Source organism: Gekko japonicus, unplaced genomic scaffold (assembly GCF_001447785.1).
Source record: "Gekko japonicus isolate JY-2015 unplaced genomic scaffold, Gekko_japonicus_V1.1 scaffold62, whole genome shotgun sequence".
NCBI classification, from domain to species: Eukaryota; Metazoa; Chordata; class Lepidosauria; order Squamata; family Gekkonidae; genus Gekko; species Gekko japonicus.
The window spans coordinates 80789-86788 of NW_015166419.1; the positions used below are offsets into that span (position 1 = coordinate 80789).

At 46.3% G+C, this 6000-nt stretch overlaps 1 protein-coding gene across 1 annotated transcript in view; it reads right to left on the reverse strand.

Moving 5' to 3' along the window:
* The window catches only part of RUNX3 (runt-related transcription factor 3), a 91625-nt gene that overhangs the window by 62677 nt on the left and 22948 nt on the right, over positions 1 to 6000 (reverse strand). The window lies entirely within an intron of this gene.

Genomic DNA, 6000 nt, shown 5'->3' on the forward strand with positions numbered 1-6000 from the left:
GGAGAAAGAGGATGAGAGAAAAGCATCCATGAGCCAAAGATGTGAGCAAACAGACATGGGTTGCAACACTTTATTTAAGTAGTGGCTTCTCAAGGTTGCTCTCCATCACTACCTCATTTGAACAGATGCCCTGATACCAGTACCTAAGACCACAGAAGTGAACTAGTCAGAGGGAGTAAAATTAACCATCTGAAACTAAAGGTTCTTGGACAAACTGGCTTATGATGTGGAGAGAAGCAGAGCATAGACTCAGTCCCTCCCATCACCAGTTTAAAGGATCATGTAAGTTGTAATGTGAAAAGACCTCCACCTGAGATCCTGGAGAGACTCTGCCAGTCAGAGTAGACAAGAACTATAGTTCCCTCTAACCTAAACTAGGGAGTGCTGGCACACAAAATTTTAACAGGCAGCACAGAGATTACTGCTTCAACCCACAAGGCATTTTCCCCTCCATTGAAAACAAGGGAGGATGTGGGCACCTCCTTCTGGGGCTCATAGGATTGGACCCTCTGGTCCAGTCTTTTTGTAACTTGGGGTGTGTGTGTGAGGAGAGGCACCAGCAGTTATGATGCAAATTTGGTGCCTCTACCTAAAAAAAACAGCCCCCCAGAACCCCAGATCCATTCTCCATTATAGCCTATGGGGCCCATTGATTATAATGGTCACCATAGGCTACAATGGAGCCAGGAGGAAAAAAAAACATTATTTGCACACCCCTATTATGCTTTTCAGTATGATTTGTAAGCTGCCTTGACTCACAGGGAAAAATGGGATATAAATATTTGAATAAATAAGTAGTTTGGGCAGTTTGATAACATTTAAGAAGCTTCCTGTTTGTTAGGTTAGGCACGGTTCTGACAGTGATTGTTCCTCCTCTGTTATACTTGACCTGTAATGTTGCTTGTTATATTTCACTTTAAAAAAACAAAGTAGACTGAAAGAGTTATTCTCCCCCTAAGTGCTGGTATGTTTTCTAAGGCTCAGCACAGGGTGAGAGTCCAAGGCCAGGTCTACCAATATAGTGGAAAGGGGTGGGTAGACCTCTTCTCTGGAGACCAGGTCTACCAATATAGTGGAATGGGGTGGATGAAATTTGACTTAATTCTGTTTTCTATTATAATGTTTAAATTATTCTTAAAATATAGTTTAAATGTAATTTAAAATAACTTACTCTAAGATTTTAAAAGATTATGGAAGTGATGTTCTAAAAAAGTGATTTACGCGTTAGTCATACGTAGACTTGCTCACAACTTTAATGCTACTAGCTTATTTCGCTTACGAGGTAGAATTTCTGCTCACAACACTGTGGAGCTTAGAGGAAATATTGGGCAAGACTGACCTTGATAGACCAATAGCCTGATTCATAATACGGCAGCTTCATGTTTTCACATTCATGGGGAGCAACTGTGGCTCAGCAGGAGAGCATCTGCTTTGTACTGAGGTCCAGGGTTCAATTCCCAGAATCTCCAGTTAAAAGGATGAAGTTGGTGATGGGAGAAGACCTATTCCTGAGACCCTGGACAGCCACTGCCTATCAGAGCAGTCAGCTCACTATGGTCTGGCTCCTCCTTGGCTCAGTCATAAAGCACCAGCCTTGCACATAGAAGGTCCCACGTTCAATTCCTGGTATCCTCGGTCAGATGACTGGGAGCAGGCACTGGGCAAGAATCCCACCCTCCACTCAAGACCCCAAAGCACCGCTGTCCCCCACTTCAGAAAAACCATGTTGGGAGGCACCTGGTAAAAATAAAGCTTCATATGCTCAAACTGGAAACCTAACATATCACCACATTCTGATGGCCAGCGGTTGATGTGCATGAGCCCAGTTTATACACCAGATTCACACGTGCGCTCTGATCCCTGTCCCTTGAATGGAGCATGATGAATGAGTCCTGGCTAGAAATTAACTCCAGCTATCAGTGATGTATGAATGGAGGCATGTGAGTTACCTGGAGTTAGCTTTCCTTTTACTAGCTGGGTCTCTTGTGCATGTGTAAAGTGCCAACAAGTTGCAGCCGATTTATGGCAAACCCACAGGGTTTTCAGGGTAAATGATTAAGCACAGGTGGTTTGCCATTGCCTTCTTCTGCAAAGTCTTCTTTGGTGGTCTCTCATCAAAGCAACAACCCAGATGAACTTCTGAGATCTGATGAGATCACGCTATAATACACCATTCTACCTTCCCAGCTGGGTCTCTTAACCTGGATTAAATTCTGCTTTAGAATCCTGGTTACTGGGGGAGGGAGGGGGACTAGCTTCAGTCTACCAACATACCCTGTATTTTTATGTCACAGAGAGCTGGGATTTTTTTTTTTAACAACATAAGGAAATAAATCAAATGTTTGCATTTAGAAATGGTGTAGTCCAAAGTGAGCTGAGGCATGTGATTAGGCTGGGCATTATAGTTGCCTGTTTCCTTCTGCTCTGCCCAGCAAAGTCTGGAGGCTTCCTCCCTCCTTACATTCATCCCCAAAATGCCACAGTAAAGTACTCCTACTGTGGAAACTTCCATTGCATTTGCACTGCCAAAAATTCAAACATGCTGAGAAAATTGCAGCAATGGAAAAGCTATTGTTTTGCTTCAGCGGAAAAGACGAGGGCCGTCTCTGGGCTTTTGTTTAGCGTAACAACTCAAAAGGTTAAAAACCAAGAACTCAGCCGTTTATTAGAACCAACCCAAGTGACAGACAACAGCGTGTGAGCTTTCCAATTCTCTAGAACTCTTCCATCAAGATGCTCAATAAATTCCACTGACTGGATAGGGTTGCCAGCAAAATGGGGGCACAGACTTTAAAATCAACATGGGCAAAGTGGTAACATCACTTCCCATTTCAGAACTGGAAGTGCTGTCATGACATTGCACAATGCTCTATGAATTTCCCAAATCTCTGGGAAATGTGGAGAGTGCTGGTCAACAACATAATGTCACTTCCACTTCTAAAACTGCAAGTGACATCACAGTATCACTGTTGAGACACAGAAGGTTCTGTGACTGTCCACCTTTGTGGTTCCAGCTCAGCCCCAAGGCCAGCAAAGAAGAAGAGATTGGATTTATACCCCACCCTTCACTACCCAATGGAGTCTCCTTCCCCTCCCCACAACAGACACACTGTGAGGTAGGTGGGGCTGAAAGAGCTCTGACAGAAACTGCTCTTTTTCAATAACAGCTGTGCCAGAACTATGGCTTGCCCAAGATCATCCAGCAGGTGCAAGTGGAGGAGTGAGGAATCAAACCCAGTTCTCCCAGATTAGAGTCCGCGCACTTAACCACTACACCACTTAACCACTACACCACGCACTTAACCACTACACCAAAGCCTCGGACACAGAGAGGGGAGGGAGTTAACCACACCTTGTCCCTCCTTCTCTCTTCCCAAGTCTCTTCCCTGGCCTGCTGTTTGGCTCCTTGTATAGGCCAGGCTTAATGATAGACATTGTCCGCCATGCTGCCATTGTATATGGAGGGGGGAAGGAGGCCACTGGGTGAGCATCTTCATGTTCTAGAATGTTAGCTTTCACTTCTCCTGCTGTGTCCTATCTACTAGCCTGACCTTGGTACTTCACTCAGTTTGCCCTGCCTGAAAACCGGCCCCTGTTGGAACTTCCGGTTTACGAAGCAGCGATGGTAGACGCTCTCCCCGAGCACCGGGAAGGCGAATCGCACACCAGCGGCCTGGAGGGGTGCCACCTCAAGTGAAACTCCTTAATCACTCCTTAATCCCCAACCCCGTACCCCAGCATGGGTGACGAGGATGGCAGGGGTGTCCTGGTCACTACCACGGAACAGGTTCTGACCACAACAGCACAGATCCCTGCTACGACTGGTGCAAGTGGAGGGCTCAGGTATGAGAAGCCCTGGCGGGATCCCTACTCATGGGCTCGCTTCTCCACCGACACCCAAGAGTTATGGATCACTCCCCCCCGGCCGGGGGGTGCCAGCCGCTACGGCTACCTTTCCTACTACGAGAGTGGATATGACTCCGGGAAGTATGGAGGGGCAGGCGAGGATCGGCTGGAATTAGTGAAATGCCAGCTATTAGCCCAACAAGAAGAGATGCGGCGTGAGATGCATGAGTTGATGCTGGATATCCCTCGGCTGGTGGCCACTACAGTTCAGCATGAGCTATGACTGCAGCAACCGGATGCACCAGTGGCTCCGCCGGCACAGCAGCCTCCTCCCGGGCAACTAGCTCCCTCTGGACCGGCACCGCTAACGTTGGTGTCAGTACCCAGGGGGGCCTAGGGTTCCCACCAGGCCACCCGCTCCACCACCCGGGGTGCCAGCTGGGCCCCCTGTACCCAGATTTGACCGTCCCAAGGAGCTACTGGATGCCACCTTCGACGGCAACCCTGACAAGCTAGTGTTTTTCCTACATGGGCTGGAACTGTGCGAGGTGCAAGTATTTATTTGGGCTTTGAGAAGGCAGTATGAAGACCCCATGGAGGGGGAGAAAACCTGAACCGCTCTACGGGCCCTGAAGCAAGGGAGTCGTTCAGTGCGTGAATACTCCGATGAGTTCAAGATGCATGTGGCCAAGATCCAAGGATGGCCCGAACCCGTGTTTCTGAAACAGTATTGGCTAGGGCTGAACCATCAGATTTGGGAAGCTGTCCTACGCAACGTGAACCCGATATCCTTGGCGGCCTGGGTGAGAGAAGCGGGAAATGCAGAGAACCACCTCCAGGTGATTAAGTTGACTGCACTGAAAGTGTACCTGAAGACCCCAGGGGTTATACCGAGGACCCCTCATCCCAAGCTGAAAGAACCCGTGCGCAATCAGCGGATGTGCCAGGGGCTCTGCCTCTGCTGCGGAGAAGTGGGCTACTATGCAACTTTCTGCCCTGCAGATCACTGAATTGAATACTTCTACAGCCAATATAGAAATTAAAACACAAGAAATGGAGATAGGATAAAAGAGACAGACAAAACAATCAACGATGGAACAAGATATAACAAGACTACAGATGACTACATTCAGGGGATAAAGAAAAGATACCCACTACTGACTAAAAACCCAAGAGAGGAGATCTTCTAATCAACTTGAATACACATCTAGTCTTAATCATATTAATCACATTACAAACTGAGTCACGTATTCTGTTAACTTTTCCCAAATCTTAAATTTAACTAATATAAGGGAATACCCCAAAGCATCTCAATTCAAATTTTTTCAAAGGCACAATTCAGAGTCCTTCAGCCTTCACTTCTTCTTGTCCAATCTCTTCCGCAACTTATAAGGACTTTTAGGAGCTGCTGCCCCTTTCTCTGACAGAGAGTCCTCTCCGGAAGAACCCGAGTCCAGCTCGCCACTGGACTTGCTGTCCCCTTCTTTTTCTTCCTCCTCTGGCCCTCCCAGCTGGACTCTTAAAAATTCTCTCGCTTTCAGAACAGAGTCAATCTTTTCTTTTTTATCCTTAATTTTGAAGGTGACATCTTCTGGAATTAGCCATCTATGTCCAATTGAATTTCATTTGAATTTGTCTTATTTCAAATGAAATATCCTTCAGTACTCTGATAACACTCTCCCCAGCCCTTAGGGGTGCTTCAGATACTGCTTTCAGGATTGCATCCCTTACATGCCTCTTTGAGAATCTTACGACAATTTCCCCAGGCAGATTATTTTTCTTTATGTATCCTGAATATAACCTATAGGCCACATCCATTTCGCTTAGCAAAAATTCCGCCTTCATCTCTGTCACTGGGGCCAGTATTTAACTCATCATTTCCTTCAGATTCTCTCCCTTAGTCTCTGGCATGTCCTGAAAGCGAAGGATCATATTAGCCTTTTCCATTTGTAATTGTAGCAGCTGCTCTTCTGTAGAAACTTGCTTCTTTTCCAATTTTTGTACTTTCTTCTTCACCTTTTGGGTAGTGGCGTCCACTTCTTTCACCTTCTCATTTGTTTGATTCATCATTTTCAAAGTCTCGCTTATCTGATTTGTTGAGTGGTGATACACTGGGTCATTGATGTCATCTGCTCTTTAATATTATTCATTTGG